At 43.1% G+C, this 21758-nt stretch overlaps 1 protein-coding gene across 2 annotated transcripts in view; it reads left to right on the top strand.

Annotated features, from left to right (window-relative positions):
• The first annotated feature begins 8066 nt into the window (after window positions 1–8066).
• The window catches only part of GAS2 (growth arrest specific 2), a 123085-nt gene continuing 109393 nt past the window's right edge, over window positions 8067–21758 (top strand). The window contains exons 1-2 of one of the 2 annotated variants that reach the window (XM_038765018.1): window positions 8067–8100; window positions 8217–8406. The gene's annotated coding sequence lies outside the window, so the exon portion shown is untranslated. The remainder of the gene's footprint in view (window positions 8101–8216; window positions 8407–21758) is intronic. The other variant, XM_038765019.1, reaches the window with a different exon arrangement.

The following is a 21758-nucleotide window of genomic DNA, read 5'->3' as shown; positions in this document are numbered from 1 at the left end:
ATTTTCAGTATTTCTACTGAGCCTACCTAGCACATGAGACACCCTAGAAGTCATTTGCACAAACTTCCTACATGGCTTGCATGAACACAATTTATCAATCTACTCCCTCTCTTCCTCTCATAGAGTATCCATATTTCTAAAGAATTGAAAATTCTCAGGTATTCCGATTTTTAATTCACTTACGGAAATTAGGAATCTTCAAGTGAGTACACATACACATGCATAATTATTCTTCAGATTCAAAGGAGGAAGACGGCCTTGTTTGTCTACAAGACTAATATGCGACAGACAGTCCCTTTCCTCACTGAGTGCATGCAAAATTTCCCCTGACTGCACCATCACATCTGATTCCCACCAACTGGAATCATTTTCTTTTTCGCAAATTGTGGTCATAGACTACACAAAGTCTACAGTTAAATGCAATTATCTAATTTCTCACTCTGAATGCCAAACTATCTGTCTTCTGCTGCAGTCCTTTAACTTCAGGGGTTAAGACAAACTGTTTGAGGTTCCACTTCACTGGAGATTTGAAGTCTTTCTTCCGCCCGTTCTGTTTATGGACCTTTTGGACATTAGAGAAGCATCATGGTCTAATGCAAAGACCGCAGGTCTGAGAGTCAGAAGACCTGGGTTCTGGTCCCGGCTCCACCACTTGTCTGCTGTGCGACCTTGGGTAAGTCACTTAACTTCTCTGGGCCTCAGTTACCTCATCTGTAAAATGAGGAGTAAGACTGTGATCCCCATGTGGGACAGGGATTGGGTACAGTCTGATTATCTTGTATCTACCCCAGCACTTAATACAGTGCCTGGCATATAGTAAGCACTTAAATTCCATTACAAACAATTTTAGCTCAGCAGCTATTGGTGTGTACTGTTGTTGCCCATTCTTTTCCCATGTCCCACTCAGTGCTGTGAATGGCTAGTTCTAGAAATTGGTGTCATGTAACACTGATGGGTGACCTTAGTGGAACTAACCTACAAGTCAGAAGTGGAATCTGAGGTAGGTTTTCCAAGCCATAAAAAAGGTTGGAAAATGGCAATTGCTCAATTGGTAGGAATTGCAATGCCACATTAATACCACATTGTCAGTCTCCAAAGAACTTACTTAACCTTATATCATTGGCTAATGAGCTACCTGTAGCAGAATTCACTGTGCAAAAAAAAAAATATGCCAGATGTAGGGTGGCACATCATTTTAGTCTTCCTCGGGCTAATCATCAACTCGCAATGCTTTGCTGATTTGGCATAATCAATTGCCTGATTTCTTGTGGAGTTCTTTAGGGCACAAACATCAGACTTTGGACAGCAGGGAATTTTACTGTTCTAGGACTCTCAGAAGCCAGGAAGGAATGGTCCTGATAAGTCACCAATAAAACAGTGGGGACTGGTGTGCTGTTATCAAAGCAGATATTTTTTTCTTTTTTGGCAGGGGGCGGGGGGTGGCTGCGGTGGGGAGGCCAAGCCCTGTCACCTGGACTGGGACTTTCCAGCAGTGAATAGACTGGGTTGCTTCTCACTGGCACAGTTTCGTGTGGTCAAGGAGCAAACTTGGCCATCCATGCCACAGTTCCAGTGTCTGCTCAAGGCCAAGGGGCAGAGCTCTGGCCAAAATGCACCAGGCAGCCAGTTGGCCACCAGCAGCATTATCTTCTGCATGGAGCAGGGCTGCTATGGGCAAAGTCGGCCTAGTTACTCCAATCTTCCAGTTTATGGGATCAACCTCTAGCTTGCTCCAAGGCCCTTATGGGTTTCCTTGTCATCACCTGGCACTGCTGGGTGAGCTGAAACAGCTCTCTCACAATCACTGTGGTTTTAAATACCTAGTCATCCCCGCCCCCTCACGTCACGAACAGTCTTATCAAAAGGCATAGGTCTTTGAAAGTGCCTCGGCCCAGCTTCCGGTCAGAGATGAGTTTTACTTTCAACTCTGCTCAGAAATGAATCTCACAACTTGTTTCTCATCAAGTTTGCCCCACCCCCTCCAAAGCAAATCCATACATAAACCCATTTCCTCCCCCTCCACTTTTCTAGCTCAACTCCTCACCCCTCAAAGTCTACCATCCCAGTCCTCCCAATCCCTCTCTATTAAATCTTCAGCCCCCAAACTGTTGGGTCTCAATTCTCACTGCTTTTGCCATTTCCCCAACAGTTTCCGTGGCTGATGGTCCCTTCCTTCTGGGGCTGCAAAGTTTGGCGAAGGCTGGGCTGAGGTGAGAGGGGCCAGATCGGGCATGACAGTGGTTGTAAAGTCTGAGGAGGTGGCGGGGAGAAGGAGGCGAGAGAACTTTGGACCTTCTCTATCACCCTCCCTTCTCCTTTTCTCTTGCCTTCCCTTTCTGCATTCTGGACCAGCCCAATCTAACTCCAAAATATGAAACTACCTGACTAGACCCTTCTAATTCTGGTGTAATCAGCCATATCATTGGAAAGTGGCATGACCTAGTGGGAAGAAAATGGGCCTAAGAATCAGGAGATGTAGGAACCAGAGCTAATCCCAGCTCTGCCACTTGCCTGCTGTGTGCCATTGGGTAAGTCACTTCTTTGTGCCTCCGTTTGCAATTCTATAAAATGGGCATTAAATTTCTGTTCTCCCTCCACGTTCTACTGAAGACCCTATGTGGAGCACAGACTATGTCTGACAGGACTCCAGAGTTTGATACAAATCATAATTACTATTTCTATGGAAAAATCTTAAATTTTTCAGTAGTTTTGAGAACTTAAATCTACCGTTGCTAGCATCAATACTGAAATGAAAACTACTCACAACCACTTTAAAGTGTTTGAAAGTGGTTTGAATATCATGTGGCATTCTTGATGATGATCTACGCCTGTCTTCTGCATTGGATGAACAATAAAGATCATGTCTCCGTAACCTGATGGGGCCTGAAGTGTCATTATAATTTTCAGAGTGGGTGGATGGCACTCTTCAATAGCTTGTCACGGAGAATCAGTGGAAAAGGGGAGCCCGTGGTGGTTCTTGCAGTCAGCTCTCTAATGGGCCTAGGAGTCAGAGGACCTGTGTTCTAATCCCAATTCTGCCACTTTCCTGCTGTGCGATCTTGGGTGTCATTTAACTTTTCTGTGCCTCAGTTTCCTCATCTGTAAAATGGTGATTAAATGCAAATTCTTCCACTTTGATTTTGAGCCCCATATGGGACAGGGACTGCATCTGATCTCATTTCTCATATTCTTCCCAATACTTAGTCCAATGCTTGGCAGGTAACAAGCACTCTCAAAGGTCACAAATGATCTCATTCTTGCTAAATCCAACAGCTTCTACTCCATCTTAATCCTCCTAGACTTCTCAGCTGCCATCGACACTGTCGCCCACCCACTTCTCCTGAAAACATTATCCAATCATGGCTTCACTGACAATGTTCTCTCCTGGTTCTCCTCCTCTCTCTCTGGCCGTTCATTCTCAATCTCTTTCATGGGCTCCTCCTCGGCCTCCCACCCCCTAACTGTGAGTGTCCCTCAAGGTTCAGTTCCCAGTCCCCTTCTTTTCTCCATCTACATCTATTCCCTTGGATAACTCCATCACTCCTGTGGCTTTAACTATCACCTCTACACTGATGATTCCCAAATCTACATCTCTGGCACTGATCTCTCTCATCATCATCATCATCATCAATTGTATTTATTGAGCGCTTACTGTGTGCAGAGCACTGTACTAAGCGCTTGGGAAGTACAAATTGGCAACATATAGAGACAGTCCCTACCCAACAGTGGGCTCACAGTCTAGAAGGGGGAGACGGAGAACAAAACCAAACATACTATAGTCTCACATTTCCTCCTGCCTTCAAGACATTGCTACTTAGATGTCCTGCCATTATTTCAAACTTAACATATCCAAAACTGTTAGTCCTTATAGTCCCTCTCAAACCCTATTCTCCCGGGACTTCCCCATCACTCTGGATAGCACCACCATCCTTCCTGTCTCACAGGCCCGTAATCTTGGTATTATCCTCGACTCCTGTCTTTCATTCAACCCACATATTCAATCTATCACTAAATCCTGTCAGTTCAACCTTTACAACACCACTAAAATTCATCCTTTCCATCGAAACTGCTACTGCACTAATCCAAGTGCTTGTCCTATCCTTCCTTGATTGCTGCATCAGCCGCTTTGCTGACCTCCTGGCCTCCTGTCTCTCCCCTCTCCAATCCACACTTCATTCTGCTGCCCAGATAATTTTTCTACAAAAACATTCAGTCCATGTTTCTCCACTTCTCAAGCACCTCCAGTGGTTGCCCATACACCTCTGCATCAAAGAGAAACTCCTTATCATTGGCTTGAAAGCACTCAATCACCTTGCCCCCTCCTATCTCATCTCACTGCTTCCTACTATAACCCAGCTCACATACTTAGCTCCTCTAACACCAACCTACTCACGGTTCCTTGATCTGGCCCGTCTCATGGCCCACCTCCCTCCTAAATCCTGCCTCTGGCCTGGAAAGCTCTCCCTTTTCATATCCAACAGACAATTACTCTTCCCACCTTCAAAGTCTTTATGATGGTACATCTCCTCCATGAGGCCTTCCCTGATTAAGTCCTCATTTCCTCTTTTCCCACTCCCTTCTGTGTCGCCCCGACTTGCTCCCTTTATTCACCAATGCCCCCTCCTCAAGGCCCACAGAACTTATGTGCATGTCTGTTATATTGGTGCGTTGTACTCTCTCAAGTGCTTAGTGTAATGCCCTGCCTACAGTTACCGCTCAATAAATACTAATGATTAATTGATTGATGGGTAGCAAGCACTGGATAAAAGTGGCAATTATCATTATTACATTCACATCACTTCTGAGGGTAATTTAAGTATGTTTTAAAATAAATTTGCACAAACTCATAAAAATGTTTTAGGAACTACTTGGCATATTAGATGCGTTGAGAACTGCTTGTGTCTTTTTTCTTAAAAGTGGAAGTTTACTTTTTTCGAGGGGAAAATGAGATTTGGTAGGTGAGGAGAAGGCAGGGAAGGTGGTAACCTCCAGGAACTGGGAAAGTTAAAAAATGGAGAATGTCTCATCCTAGTAAAATCTTTCACTTGATTCCTGGGTGGGTTGTTCTTTTAACAGCAGTTTCCATTTTTCCCAGACAAGCTAATTTAGCGGGAGCTTATGGAATTTCCTAGTAGTGGTAATAATCATGGCATTTATTGAGTGTCCACTGAGTGCAACGCAATGTGTTCAGTGCTTGGGAAGGTACAATAAATGAGACACAGTCTGTGTCCTCAAGTTGTGTACTCTAGAAAAGAGGGGAGAGACCATGGTATTGTAATAACTGAGAAATATGTAAAGAAAGCACTTAACGTATGCCAAGCACTGAACTAAGCGATGGGGTAGATATAGTTCACATAGATGGGACATAGCCCCTATCTTAGGGGAGCACATGGTCTAAGTTGGAGGGGAACAAGTAATTAATCCTTGAGGGTAGATCACATGACTGGGAGTTAGGATATCTGGTTTTGAGTCCCAGATCCATCACTGGCTTACCTTGTAACCTTGGGCAAGTCACTTAAGCTCTCTAGGCCTCGGTTTCCTCTTCTCTAAAATGGAGATGAGTTAGGTTGTAAAGCCTGTGTGGACCTGTGTAGCTATCCTAGCACTTAGCACATAGCAAATGTTTAATAAATGGCATTATTAATAAACTAATGACTAATAGTAATATTAGTATATATGTATATATGTTTGTACATATTTATTACTCTATTTTGCTTGTACATATCTATTCTATTTATTTTATTTTGTTAATATGTTTGGTTTTGTTCTGTCTCCCCCTTCTAGACTGTGAGCCCACTGTTGGGTAGGGACCGTCTCTATATGTTGCCAACTTGTAATACCCAAGCGCTTAGTACAGTGCTCTGCACACAGTAAGCACTCAATAAATATGATTGATTGATTGATTGATTAATAAAATAATTTAAAACCATCTATGTTTTCATTTTCAAAATACTTCTTGGCACATTCCCTTCCAGGGCCACTGTAAATGCATCAGATCAGTTTGTACATTTTCTTGGGATAGAAATTATTCTATTCATTATATCACTTTAGGAAGGAGTGGATGAATAGAGGTGAAGAGGCAACACAGGCAACTGAATTAGGCTTCTGTGGGGGTTGCGGAGGATGAAAATCTTGGGAGTTATGTTTCTTAGTTTGTTTTATGAAGAGTCCAAGGATCACCAATGGACCAACTTGATACTAATTCTGACTTTGTACTAACTCTGAATATGCTTTTAAGGGGTTCAATATTCATTCACAGTGGCTCTAATTAGAGACAGGGGTATCCCTGGACTAGCTGGTAGGTACTGGTTAATCACAACCAATGGAGATTTCTGAGAGATAATAATAATGATAATAATGATGGCATTTGTTAAGCGCTTGCTATGTACTGAGCACTATTCTAAGCACTAGGGTAGGTACAAGGTAATCAGGTTGCCCCAAGTGGGGCTCACAGTCTTAATCCCCATTTTACAGAGGAGGTAACCGAGGCGCAGAGAAGTCAAGTCACTTGCCCAAAGTCACACAGCTGGTCAGTGGCAGAGCAGGGATTAGAACCCATGACCTCTAACTCCCAAGCCCTGGCTCTTTCCACTATCGCTACGCTGCTTCTTTATGAAACAGAAAGATGAACAGAAGTCCTTGGGGTGACTCCCTGGGGATCAAAATATTTGGCCAGCTTCAACTGAGTCTAGGGTCTTCACCAACATTGTTATTAGGTGAAAAGTGGTGTGCAAAAGGCTTTTGCAATTAGGTGTAGGCTGAGTATACAACTTTGCCAGTGGTCATTCATGCTCCTGGGGGTCAGAAGTACCAGGGCTGTAATCCTGGCTCCACCACTTGTCTGCTGTGTGACCTTGGGCAAGTCACCTAATTTCTCTGCACCTCAATTACCTCATCTGTAAAATGGGGATTCAGATTGGGAGCTCCATGTGGGACATGGACTGTATCCAATCCAATTAGCTCTTATCTAGCCCAGCGCTTAGAACAGAGCTTGACACATAGTGAGCACTTAATACCATCATCATCATCACCTACCCACCATGCTTCACGGATTGCATCTGGGTAGATAGCAATCAAATTTAACAAGTTTACATGAAGTAAAATTGAGGCAACTGTCAAGATGAATTATGTGAGAATTGCTATGATCACCTCTGCTTTGCTGGTCACCCACAGCCCTCTACTTTTTAAGAGTGATTTTCACAAGCACCCCAAAATGGAAAGTATATTTTTGTATCCTATGGGGAAATCAGACATCACAGCCTTACAGTACCATGTAGCAAAAATGATTTGCCATATTATACACCACGGATATATATAGTAATTAATAGTAAAAGACAGAGAAACAGAATAAATGCTTGTGTCCATCTAAGACTTTTGGGAACAAAAGTGATAACAAGATACTATTATTCATTCATTCAATCGTATTTATTGAGCACTTACTATGTGCAGAGCACTGTACAAGTTGGCAACATATACAGACGGCCCCTACCCAACAATGGTCTCACAGGCTAGAAGTGTTTCTATTAGGAAACGCAACAAGACAAGGGTCCGTGTAGATCTGTGAGATGAAGCAGAAGTTTGAACATCTGTTTCCCTCCATTCAATTCATGACAGCGCTCCAGTGCTCACAGAATAAATGCACTAATAAACAACAGTTGGGGAAAATTGCCTGTGACATTCAACATAATGCTAGAGTTTGTTGAATGAAGGAGTGGGGGACTGGAGTTTCCTTTTCAAAGCTAAAACCAGCAGTGAGTGCAGCCTCCTCTAAAATCTGATATTTTAAATGAAAAGAATCACCTTTTAGGGAAACGAGGTTTTCAGTTTGGAGCCCAGAGGACTTTTAAAAATCACCGGTGAGCATAGGAGAAAAAGCAACATTCCGTTCTAATATTCGCTAAAGCCGTTTGGTCTGGCCGTGTTGGATGTTAAAAAGGATTCTTTTCTTTTCTTTTATTTTTTATACTCCTTTAGGTCGGTGTTTAGGGGGCGGGGTAGTTTGGACCCCACTTCGGAGCCGCTGCCAAGGGCCTGTAACATAATACCTCAGCGTTTCAAGGGTAAATCAGCGTCAATTGCGTTTGCTGTCCAGCAGAAAAAGTAAGCTTTTTACTTCCGTTCGGTCTATGTGGACTGATGAAATGTAGGAAATCTGTTCCCGGCAAAAAAAAAAAAAAAAAAAATTTCGTTTTTTTTTTTTTCCTCTCCAAACAAAGTGGAATGATCAGAGCAGTATGAAGAGCGGCAGTGGTGCTGCTGGTGGTTCGGTAGGGCGAGCAGAGCTGCGGAGAGGAGGAGGAGGAGGAGGAGGAGGAAGAGGAGGGCAGATTTCCAGGCCTGCGGGGCTGAAGAAAGGAGTCGGATTTGGTCCAAGAGGGAGCAGCATCAAGCATTCAAGGACGCAGGGTGAGGAAGGAGGGCAGCTCCGTTTGCCAGGGGGGCACCAGGCCCTCCCCCTGCCTCGCCCTGGTGGACTGTGAGCCCACTGCTGGGTAGGGACTGTCTCTATATGTTGCCAACTTGGACTTCCCAAGCGCTTAGTCCAGTGCTCTGCACACAGTAAGCGCTCACTAAATACGATTGATTGATTGATTGATTGAGGGGAGGTCCCAGCCTGAAGAAGGGGTGGCACTGCGGGGCTGGGCTGCCATCCGGCGCTGCTCCTTCGCCTGTCATTCCTGCCTTCCTTCATTCAATCGTATTGATTGTGAGCGCTTACTGTGTGCACAGCACTGGACTAAGCGCTTGGGTCATTCATTTAAACGTAGTGATTGTGAGCGCTTTCTGTGTGTAGGGACTGGACTAAGCGCTTGGGTCACTCATTCAATCGTAGTGATTGAGAGCTTACTGTGTGCAGGGACTGGACTAAGCGCTTGGGTCATTCATTTAATCGTACTGATTGTGAGCGCTTACTGGGTGCAGAGCACTGAACTAAGCGCTTGGGTCATTCATTTAAACGTACTGATTGTGAGCGCTTACTATGTGCAGGGACTGGACTAAGCGCTTGAGTCATTCATTCAATCGTATTGATTGTGAGCGTTTACTGTGTGCAGAGCACTGGACTAAGCGCTTGAGGCATTCATTTAATCGTACTGATTGTGAGCGCTCACTGTGTGCAGAGCACTGGACTAAGCGCTTGGGTCATTCATTTAATCGTACTGATTGTGAGCGCTTACTGTGTGCAGAAGCACTGGACTAAGCGCTTGGGTCATTCATTTAATCGTACTGATTGTGAGCGCTTACTGTGTGCAGAAGCACTGGACTAAGCGCTTGGGTCATTCATTTAATCGTACTGATTGTGAGCGCTTACTGTGTGCAGAGCACTGGACTAAGCGCTTGGGTGATTCATTCAATCGTATTGATTGAGAGCTTACTGTGTGCAGGGACTGGACTAAGCGCTTGGGTCATTCATTCAATCGTATTGATTGTGAGCGCTTACTATGTGCAGGGACTGGACTAAGCGCTTGAGTCATTCATTCAATCGTATTGATTGTGAGCGTTTACTGTGTGCAGAGCACTGGACTAAGCGCTTGAGGCATTCATTTAATCGTACTGATTGTGAGCGCTCACTGTGTGCAGAGCACTGGACTAAGCGCTTGGGTCATTCATTTAATCGTACTGATTGTGAGCGCTTACTGTGTGCAGAAGCACTGGACTAAGCGCTTGGGTCATTCATTTAATCGTACTGATTGTGAGCGCTTACTGTGTGCAGAAGCACTGGACTAAGCGCTTGGGTCATTCATTTAATCGTACTGATTGTGAGCGCTTACTGTGTGCAGAGCACTGGACTAAGCGCTTGGGTCATTCATTCAATCGTATTGATTGTGAGCGCTTACTATGTGCAGGGACTGGACTAAGCGCTTGAGTCATTCATTCAATCGTATTGATTGTGAGCGTTTACTGTGTGCAGAGCACTGGACTAAGCGCTTGGGTCATTCATTTAATCGTACTGATTGTGAGCGCTTACTGTGTGCAGAAGCACTGGACTAAGCGCTTGGGTCATTCATTTAATCGTACTGATTGTGAGCGCTTACTGTGTGCAGAGCGCTGGACTAAGCGCTTGGGAAGTACAAGTCGGCAACAGAGACGGTCCCTACCCCAAAGCGGGCTGTCCTAGCCCAGTCCAGTAATAATAATATTTCCCAAGCGCTTAGTCGAGTGCTCTGCACTCAGTAAGCACTCACAATCAATACGATTGAATGAATGACCCAAGCGCTTAGTCCAGTGCTCTGCACACAGTAAGCGCTCAAACAATACAATCGAATGAATGACCGAATGAATAATAATAATGTTGGTATTTGTTAAGCGCTTAACTATGTGCCAAGCACTGTTCTAAGCGCTGGGATAGATACGAGGTTGTCCCACCTGGGGCTCACAGTCTTGATCCCCTTTTTCCAGATGAGGGAACTGAGGCACAGAGATGTGAAGTGACTTGCCCAAGTCACCCAGTTGACAAGTGACCGAGGAGGGATTAGAACCCACGACCTCTGACTCCTAAGCCGGGGCTCTTTCAACTGAGCCAGTATTTATTCACTCATTCAATCGTATTGATTGAGCGCTTACTATGTACAGAGCACTCATGCATTCATTCAGTCGTATTGATTGAGCGCTTACTAGGTGCACAGCATTCATTCAGTCGTATTGTTTGAGCGCTTATTAGGTACAGAGCATTCATTCAATTGTATTGTTTGCGCCCTTACTGTGTGCAGAGCACTCATTCATTCATTCAGTCGTATTGACTGAGTACTTATGTGCAGAGCATTCATTCAGCCATTCAATCGTATTGATTGAGCGTTTACTGTGTGCAGAGCACTGTACTAAGCGCTTGGGAAGAAGTACAAGTCGGCAACATATAGAGACAGTCCCTACCCAACAACGGGCTCAGTCTAGAAGGGGGAGATATGTGCAGAGCACTCATTCAGTCATTCAATCGTATTGATTGAGCGCTTACTATGTGCAGAGCACTCATTCATTCATTCGCATTGATTGAGCTCTATGTGCAGAGCACTGGACTAAGCGCTTGGAAAATCCAAATCGGCACCAGATAGAAACGGTCCCTACCCAACAACAGGCTGGCAGGGAGCCGATGGATGGATGAAACAGAGCTCCGGCTGCAGGTTTGCCAGCAGGGAGAGGCTGGCTTTCTTTTGGGGGCACAAAAACCTGCCACCCGGGCACGCAGGTGCCTTTCTCCCAAGCAGCGTGACTCAGTGGCCAGATTCCGGTCTTGGGAGTCCGAGGTCGTGGGTTCTAATCCCTCCTCCACCGCTTGTCAAGCTGGGTGACTTTGGGCAAGTCGTTTCACTTCTCTGGGCCTCGGTTCCCTCGTCTGTCAAATGGGGACGAAGCCTGTGAGCCCCACATGGGACAACCTGATCACCGTGTATCTATCCCAGCGCTTAGAACAGTGCTTGGCACCTAGTAAGCGCTTAACAAATACCAACATTATTATTATCCCTCACCCGGGGGAGGGACCCAGCGGGCCTCAGGGTCGGGGGTTGGGCCCGGGGAGGGCTCAGGACAGCACGATGGGGACTTGGGGGTGGGGGTCATTATTTCCAGGATTTGAGCTGGTCGCTTAGTACAGTGCTCTGCACATAGTAAGCGCTCAATAAATACGATTGATGATGGTTGGAGATTGGGCTTGGCTCATGAATGCCCAATTCCAGCGAGGGCAGGAGGGCCTCCCCTGACAATAATAATAATAACAATAATGATGGTATTTGTTAAGTGCTTACTATGTGCCAAGCACTGTTCTAAGCGCTGATAATGATGGTATTTGTTAAGTGCTTACTATGTGCCAAGCACTGCTCTAAGCGCTGATAATGATGGTATTTGTAAAGCGCTTACTATGCGCCAAGCACTGTTCTAAGCGCTGGGGGGATACAAGGGGATCAGGTTGTCCCAAGTGGGGCTCACAGTCTTCATCCCCATTGGACAGATGAGGGAACTGAAGCACAGAGAAGTTAAGTGACTTGCCCAAAGTCACCCAGCTGATAAGTGGCAGAGCCACGATGAGAACCCACGACCTCTGAGTCCCAAGCCCAGGCTCTTTCCACTGAGCCACACTGCTTCAGATGGCTGAATGCTTGCACTGTCTCGCCCGCCTTCGCAGCCTAACGAGCAGGACTGGCAGCACAGCCTAGGCTGGCATGGGCCATGGCCACCCAAATGCCCCAGCCCCTTGCGCGTAATCAATCAATCATATTTATTGAGTGCTTACTGTGTGCAGAGCACTGTACTAAGCGCTTGGGAAGTACAAGTTGGCAACATATAGAGACAGTCCCTACCCGACAGTGGGCTCCCAGTCTAGAAGTGGGCTCACAGTCTAGAAGACTAGAAGGGTAACAGGGGTGTGACGCCACCGGAGCAAAACCAAGAGCTGGGGAGGCCTCGGAATTGAGTCACCCTTTCCCCTCGGCTTCTTGGAGTCCTGGAGTTCTCTTTCTAGCTTTACAATCCTCCTTATTATTTCTCACCACCAACAGCCCTGTGGACCCCTTTGGACCCCTCCGCCTTTAACTTAGTTATCGAGGGAGTGGGGGCCCGGGCAGGCTGAAGGGGGGTGGTAGGCAGTGGACAGAGCTGAGATTCAGGTGGGTCAAGCATGGGGGGGATGGAGGGCATCTCCTTCTCTTCCTCCCATCCCACCCCCTTCTCCTGAGAGCAGCTCAGGAATGATTTTCCTTTCTCGAGTAGGGCAAGAGAGTGCCAAGGCCTGCAGACAGAATCACTCTGCCAGGTCAGAGATTTGCCATCCGCCAGTGAATTCCCTCCCTCCCTCCTGCAGTATGCCCTCCCCCGATTGCAGCCAGCTGGCAGGTTCCTGCCACCATGGGCCACTCCATTCCGGCTGCCTAAGAGGAGAATGGCCAAAGCTGGCTTAATGGCACACCCCACCACTTCTCAAAGAGAAAAAGCAAGTCGTGTTTTTAAATTCAGCCTCCACTCACTTTAAGTTCCGAAAGTCTTTTCTTTACCTTGGATCCCCCGCCTGCTGCCAGGTGGAGTGGTGTTGAGATGCGGACCGGGTCTTAGTAGGAAATCAATTGACATTTCCAAATTAGTTTCCCATGGTTCAGACGGCCAACTGCTCAACGTTAGTCTCTGGTACCTGGGCTGGACTTTCAGCCCGAGGCTTGATCTGAGGGGTGGATCAAGTTCAGAAACTATTATCTTAAGGAAAGGGTGAGTTTATGTCAAAGTTACAGTTACACCAGAAGTGGCAACCTGTCTTTGATAACCATCTTACCTCCCTCCCTTCCCCACAGCACCTGTATATATGTATATATGTTTGTACATATTTATTACTCTATTTATTTATTTATTTATTTTACTTGTACATGTCTATTCTATTTATTTTACTTTGTTAACATGTTTGGTTTTGTTCTCTGTCTCCCCCTTCTAGACTGTGAGCCCACTGTTGGGTAGGGACTGTCAATATACTTTGCCAACTTGTACTTCCCAAGCGCTTAGTACAGTGCTCTGCACACAGTAAGCACTCAATAAATACGATTGATTGATTTGATAACTCAAAAAAGACACTGTGGGCATATAAATAAGCGCTTAGTACAGTGCTCTGCACACAGTGAGCGCTCAATAAATATGATTGATGATATAAATTACTTCCATTAACTCAGTAATGACTGCTCAGTGGATGGCATTAAAGGGGTTAATTGCCCTTCAGTCTTTATGCAGGATACTTGTTGATCTTTGGCTGTACAAATAGACAGAAGTTAGTGTGGCAATTGTGTTTTGCTTTCTTCTCTTAGGTCTTTTCCAAATAAGAATTTTGGATATAGCTCCCAGCCCTCAAGCAAGCATAATATCCTGGACCTCTTTTCATTGTTCCCAAGGGATTATGTACATTGTTTTCTGAAATTTTGTAACTGTGAGAGAAAGAGACAAATTTGGTGAGAGATGTCTAAGATGGCAAAAAAAAAAAAAATCACTTGTACAAACCAGTCCAAAAAAACCCATCTGGACTCTTTTCCTATTCTAAACCTTTTCCGTGTCAGCTTTGTTAAATTTGTGCTAATTTCATTTTTCACTGGCTTCTAACCAAGATCCGAAAAGTATTCTATATCACTGTACAGTGGTACCATGCCAGGTCTCAACTGCTATATGTCTGAAGTCCAGCACATATTTTGTTTGAAATATATTATTCACAATACAGAAGACAAAGACTTCTTGTGAATTAGGCTTTATCAGTCTAGATCACATTTTGATGTAAGACTTTAACAAATTCTAATTGATTAATGACTTTCAGGTGGCATCCCACCCCCCCAAGACACACACACACACACACACACACACACACACACACAGAGCACCCCCCACTCCTCCACCACCACCCTAGCTCCCCAGCTCCATCCTCCAACTCTATATGTTCCAAATTAATCTGGTAGAACTCCAGCAACCCCATGTTAACTAGGTTGTGCCATGATTTATGTGACTAATAAAATACCTAGAAAAAACATGATGAAATTAAAAATACAATAAAAAATCATTCCAACCTTGTTTTTGCCATTAATTGTCATTTGGAGAAACCTTGATCATGATAGGTACTGTACCTCATTTTGAATAGAGTCAAATACATTTTTTGTTGAGGATGTGGCAAAATAGAGTAGCCATAGGTCAGAAAATAGACTTGCAAAATTAGATTGATTCATTAAGCAAGTCACTTAGCTGATGGATGTTCTTTTAGAAGTGAATGAGATTGGTGATTTCTGACATTGTTCCAGAAATTTTCAGCATTCAATCATTGGTATTTATTGAGCTCTTACTTTGTGCAAAGCACTGCATTGAGTGCTTGGGAGAGTACAATACAACAGATAGGTTCCTTGGCCATAATGAGCTAACAGTCTAGAGGGGTGCCAGCAAGATCTTCTTTCGCATTGCCCAGGCCCAAAAGAAGGGTCACCCTCCTTGCCACATCTAGAAGGTGCTTGTCAAATGTGGAAAAGGGAGAATAGAGGCCCAGTGAAGGACAAGAACCCAGGAGCCCTGTTTCCCAGAGAGCGCTTAGGCCCCTCAGCTGTGCTCTCTGCTTTTGCTTCATCAGCTCTCCTCCTCCCCATCCCCCTGCCCTACCTCCTTCCCCTCCGCACAGCACCTGTATATATGTTTCTACAGATTTATCACTCTATTTTACTTGTACATATTTACCGTTCTATTTATTTTTTTAATGATGTGCATTTAGCTTTAATTCTATTTGTTCTGATGACTTGACACCTGACCACATGTTTTGTTTTGTTGTCTGTCTCCCCCTTCTAGACTGTGAGCCCGCTGTTGGGTAGGGACTGTCTCTATATGTTGCCAACTTGTACTTCCCAAGTGCTTAGTACAGTGCTTTGCACACAGTAAGCGCTCAATAAATACGAATGAATGAATGAATGACAGCACCTGTTTATATGTTTGTACAGATTTATTACTCTATTTTACTTGTACATATTTACTATTCTATTTTGTCAGTGATGTTCATCTAGCTTTACTTCTATTTATTCTGATGACTTGACACCTGACCACATGTTTTGTTTTGTTGTCTGTCTCCCCCTTCTAGACTGTGAGCCCGTTGTTGGGTAGGGACCCTCTCTATATTTGCCAACTTGTACTTCCCAGGCGCTTAGTACAGTGCTCTGCACACAGTAGGTGCTCAATAAATACGATTGAATGAATGAATGAATGAAAGAGACCAGCAAGGTGAAGGAAGTTACAAGACAGGTACATAGGGCTCTGAGTTGCTGGCTGGGGCCAGGACAGGTAAATTAGGGACATGTGCATAAGTGTTGTGGGGCCGAGGGAGGGGTGAATGTAGGGAGCAAGTTCAAGGTAGTGTTGTGTTCTTAATTGTTACACTTTAGTGTGAATCTGACTTTGATTTGGCTTTTAGACCCAGTTGTCCTAATGGTAAAAATGTAGCAGAAGAGATTGAACTTTCTTCTTTCTGTCCTTCACCTTGCAAGTGTAGCTAACAGTTTATCATGTTCTACTACTTGGAAGGGTTGGGATCTCTCACTGGGAACACCAAATGAGCCCCGGGCCTGAAACTTCAGGGAAAGGAATTGATTGTAGTGATAGTGCTTTGTACAAAGCCATTGACATTCTCTCTTCCCTGCCAGTCCCCATCCCAGCAGGACACCAGGGTGAAGCAAGGCAGTATGTGGACAGAGGTGCAGCACATTGTGAAGTGCACAAAAAAGTTTCCATTACCTATAGGACCCCTGTAATGACTGTAAATGGTTGGAAGTGGGAATGATTGCAGCATGGTGCAGATGCTGGGTCAGAGTGGCAAAACCTGGAAAGCAGGTGCCTTGGGAGCCACTGCAGTCTTTGCCATTTGTTGTGGCCAGCTGTTTGACAGCATTCCTGCTGGGTTTGTTTATCCACCTTACAAAGTGCCATAGTTGGTCCTTCTGTAAGAAACCTTCACCAACCGCAGGCAGAACTGAAAGCAGAACTGGGGTCTCCTGATTCCCAGAATGGTGCTCTTTCCACTGGACCAACAGTAATACTGTTAAAGTATCATCACCATAATGCTACTACAGTTCGGATATATGCATGATTTTCCCTTATAAACCATGGGTTTTTACCCCAGAGACTAATGCTTTTGAAAACTGATGAAGTTTGTTTAAAATGCAATGAACAGTGACCCCAAATGCAGTATTTAAACCTTCAGGATAGGGCCTCCATCCTTCTGTTTGCAGAATCAAAATTCGCACTTCATCTTATCTTTTTTTTCCAGTGGTTTCTCTCCAGCAGCATTGTTTACCTTAAGCCAATCAGGAGGATGTATGGGGCTTGCAGGAATGCCAACTTGATCAAAATCAAAGCAGTGCTACAGATCTATTTCCTTTGGAGTCTCAGATCTCACTACTCACTTCAGAGGTCCTAAACAATGGCCATGAAGCAGGAGTAAACTATACAGACATTTTTAGCATACAATAGATTTACAATACAATAGCATACAACTTTTAGACTGTGAGCCCACTGTTGGGTAGGGACTGTCTCTATATGTTGCCAATTTGTACTTCCCAAGCGCTTAGTACAGTGCTCTGCACGTAGTAAGTGCTCAATAAATACGATTGATGATGGTACAATCTTTTAACTTTATCGCATCATTAGTTTCTTCATCTACAACCAGGTTGAACCAACTTTCATCAGACCCTAATTGTGACTCCAGACCTCATTTACTGTGGGAAGAAGAATTGCTTCCAGAGTAATTCTTTATTTGATTTACATCCTCTTTCCCCTCTGAAAAGCCTGGAAGATTCAAGTCTTCTGTTTGTCAAGGGAAGAGATACAACTGCTTTTTCCACTGACAGAAAACATGATTCTGCAGTGTTTAGGAGATTGTGATGGGTGAAGGTTTTGTAAACTAAAAAGTGGAAGTAATTGTGGCTACTTACAACACCTCTTCTAAAGCAATCCCATTTTTTTGTACTTTGTTCATTCTTCTTACTAGGGAAGAATCAAGTTCATCTGTTGAATTAAAGAATCAAACAACTGGAATGGATTTCCAAGTTAATAACCCTTCCCTCTGCCTAGCTGCCCTAGACAAAGGCTCACTCCAGCATCACCCTGGAACCTTTTCTTGCTCTTGCTAATCAACAGAATGGGGACAGTGGAGGGTGTGATTAGTAATAGGAGTGATATCTCAGACCCCTCTTCCATCAGGTGGAGTCTAAATTGGGTTACTAGAGGGAAAACTATGAATCAAGATGGAAAGTTAAGAATGCCAGTTGGCCCATCACTAATCACTAGGAGAAATCGAAAAGGGCAACCACCAAAGGGCAAAGTCCAAGCATGTTGCCGTTGTTGAGAGTCTGAAATAAGGCTGGACAGGCCATTTGTTGGATTCAAGAAAAATGTTGCTTATATTCCTGTGGTCTTTTTTCACACTGCATTTCAATCATATTTACTGAGTACTTAATGTGTTCAGAAGTACTAAGCACTTGGGAGAATACAATATAATAATAACACATTCCCAGCCAACAAACATCTTAAAGGATGAGTCATCTCAGCTCCCAACAAAGACAGTGGAGGAGCCTTGAATATTGAGGCCTCTCACCTTCCTTCCCCATCTCTTTCCCCCCAACTCACCCTCCCCTAATCCTAGATATCTTTTGCTACTGCCACTCACTGATGTTATGGACATTGGTAGGATAATGTGCTCTGTCACCTGATGGAGATCCATTCTGCCTTGTGTAAGTCTTCTTTTCACACCATGATCTTCCCTCATGAACCTCAAGTCTCTGTGGATGCTTTTTGCAGTCATGTCTGACAGAGCTTTGGTGTCTGGACAGAACTGAAATCTAAATCCTTCTAGAGTAAGCTATTATGGGAAGGAAACATATCAACCAACTCTATTATATTGTACTCTCCCAGCCGCACACAGTAAGCACTCAATAAATACAATTGATTTATTGATTGATTAAATTAACTTTTAAAGACCTCAGGAAAAATATCTATAACCACTCTTGCTAACTGCCTGTATTTCCTATCTGCCATTATGATAGGTGTTTCCAACTTTTTCTGACCTAAATCCATTTCGTCTTGCTCCGCATAGTTTTGAAAAAGCATGAGTCAGGGAGTTAGGAGATTTGGGTTTAAATTCCAGATCTGTTACTGATTTGCTTTGTGACCTGGGGCAAATGAGTTAGCCTCCCTTTTCCTGAGTTCCCTCATCTGTAAAATGGGAAGAAGTTATTTGCTCTTCTCCAAAGACCATGAGTGTCATATGGGGCAGAAACTAGTTATCTTGTAGCTTACCACATAATAAGTACTTAATAAGTGCCATTATTATTAGAATAGTCAGTGGATTAGGATAACCTAGTTAATGACTCTTTTATTGTCCTTTTTGAAATTGGAAATTATTATTAGTCTTTTCTTATCTAGTTCGAGTACTTTATTTGGAAATATTTGGAAATTATTATTAGTCTTTTCTCATCTAGTTTGAACACTTAAATTTCTTGTATATTTTCCTCCAGGCTTCACTTCATAATCCAGCAGCAATCTATTGGTTGCAAGCTTCTCTGCTCACCACCCGTTAAACTCTGATTTGAATTTTGTGGTTGAATCCATTTTAAATTCCCCACGTTTTACAAGCTCAACCCAAAGTTAGTAGCAGAGGCCACTAGGTCATTAGAAGCAGCAATGCCTAGTGGATAGAGTACAGGCTTGGGAGTTGTAAGGACCTGGATTCTAATTCTGACTCTGCCACGTATCTGCTGTGTGATCTTGGTCAAGTCATTTCACTTCTCTATGCCTTAGTTACCTTGTCTGTAAAATGGGGGAGAGGGATTGTGTTCAACCTGATTATCTACCCCAGCACTCAGTATAGTGCCTGGTACATAGTAAGTGCTTAGCAAATACTATAAAAAATAGGTGTTGGCCTCTTTGCTGTGGCTTCCAAATGATGACGTGCTCAGCCTGATTATGGCAATGGTTTTCTCTGAGAGTGGGTGTCTAGTCAGGAGAAATTGGGTCGACTTCCTCAGTTCACTCCTCAAGGGACTCTGAGAAGCAGACACACCTTGTAGGGCAGTGTTTTTCGATGACTTCATACCTAGAAACAGATTTGAATTCGATATCTTTCCCTTACCATCGCTAAGCCTTTCATCATTCTACCTTGCCTCTTCAATAAAGACACAAAATTTCATTCATATACTTTTGCCCCAAATATTTATGAAATCCAACAAAAAGGACACTGGAATGATAGAAAATTGCCAAATTATTCACGTTGATTCTCCTTAGTGATCATTTACAAGCATTTGAAGATAGTTTGGATTACATTACTGGCAAAATCCAGTGCTGCACTTAATGAGAAGTAAAGGTGCCACTGTAAGGGCAAATAAAAACTTCACTGTTTAGTAGTATTGAAGGCAGAGAAATGTATCCCTGTGACTAGTTGAGACTGTTTCATCCCTTTAGGTGTCTTGTAAACTATCCTGGTCTGAATTCTCTTTTAGACAATGAGCCTAAGAATCTGAGCTGTTTCCTTGCTTTTCTAGGGAGGAAAATAGAAATGCCTGCATAAATGTGAGTTTCAGCATAATAGGATGTAGGTAAAGTTACTGTACTACTCTATCTCACTTTCAGGAGAGTATTGGGAGAGATTGTTTCTTGAAGAGAAAGACATTTTAGAGGTAACCATTTTAAGCTTTCAATTATTTCAATGCGTAAGCCATGCGCTAAATGTAATATTACTTAAATGTTTGCTACTGAGAGATCCATAGGACTGCCAAAGAATCACAGCAAAAGCATTTTTATTTTGCTAGGCTGGAGCACCTTTAGATTGGTTATATTTTATGACAAGCAGTGGGGCAAATGTTTTAGGTTTCTGGTATTTAATCATAGAGTATGGGAAGACCATTTAGCACTTTATATGAATATGTCATTGTAAGCTGCAGAAGCTATAAACAATGGTGACGTTCTACTCCATATACTGACAACTTAGTAACATATGGTCAGACATATTACTAAACATTTCACCAACTATATAGCCTTGGCAACAGAAAGGCATGAAAACTTAATGGGAATTTGTCACCCTTAAGTAAAATTCGAAACTTTAGCATAGAGTCAATTTATTATTTTTCCTGGTAAAGTGATACAGGTTTCTGCAGGATTATTTTTACAAAGGATATGTCTAAAGAATAAATGAAGGCAAATCAAGCAATCTGGTTACACCTTCTACGTTTATGATATTATTTTATGTACAATATCAAATATTTGCTTACTAGTCTCAATTGGGTGTTAAAATATCTTTCTAAATGTATTTGAATCCTCTCCTTCTTAAGTAACTGTCTAGAGACGTAAAACTCATGAGTGCCAAGTGACTTGGGGAATATTGATAAATGAGATTGTAAATGAACTGGTAAGTAATTCAGTGTCTGGCACTGAAGGATATAGCCCATAATTTGTGACTTGGTTTATGAAGGTAGTCTTTAAAAAGCTTCTTTAGCTCTGAATTCCAAACAGTGTAATAATTCCAAAATTGAACTATGTCTGAAAACATTCCAAAAACTTCATAGGTTTTTGGAACTTCTTTCCTTAAGTTTTTCCATTTTTTTTTTCACATTTTGACTTACTTTTATTTCTTTTTTAGTATTCTCTGTTCTATAGGTATCATTCTTTCATACGCTTTTCCTGAGGAATGGTTCCTTTCTTGAACTATAACTTCTTTAGGCTAAACAAGTGTAGACTTCTGGGTTAAGCAGTTAGTGATTTTGTTTACTTTGGCACTTTACCGTTGTCTGAGTTGCTACCATTATAGCTTTTAACCTGGTGCCCATGACCTATGATCTGTAGCAAATGATGGCTGTTCAAAGAACTTAACTAAGGAATGAATATTTTTAGTTTAAAAAAGTAATAATTTGAGGTAAAATCAGGTAGTGGGCTACTTCAAAGGTTTAAAGTTTCAAAAATTTCCAAAAAATAAATTTTATTTTTATTTTATTTTGAACTTTTACAATTCACATATAACAGTTGCATGACAAGTCATTTAATAGCAACGTAACTCCTTCCCAGAGTTTATAAGTGATGCAGCTAGCTAAAAGAATATTTGACATCAAAGCTACCTGCTAACACACCTTCTTAATTTAGGGTATTGAACTGCAGTGTCAATCAAAAGTTTAATACTTTCCATATTGGTTTTCGGGTACAAATTTTCAATTGGAGAGACAAGAATAATGACACTCACATAAGGTAAAAGCAAAGGTTGACTACTGATGCCAGCCATCAAGAAAATCCAGAAAAGG

This window comes from Tachyglossus aculeatus, chromosome 22 (assembly GCF_015852505.1).
Source record: "Tachyglossus aculeatus isolate mTacAcu1 chromosome 22, mTacAcu1.pri, whole genome shotgun sequence".
NCBI lineage: Eukaryota > Metazoa > Chordata > Mammalia > Monotremata > Tachyglossidae > Tachyglossus > Tachyglossus aculeatus.
Note: the sequence above shows the minus strand (reverse complement) of the source record. Positions and strands in the feature narration are given on the sequence as shown.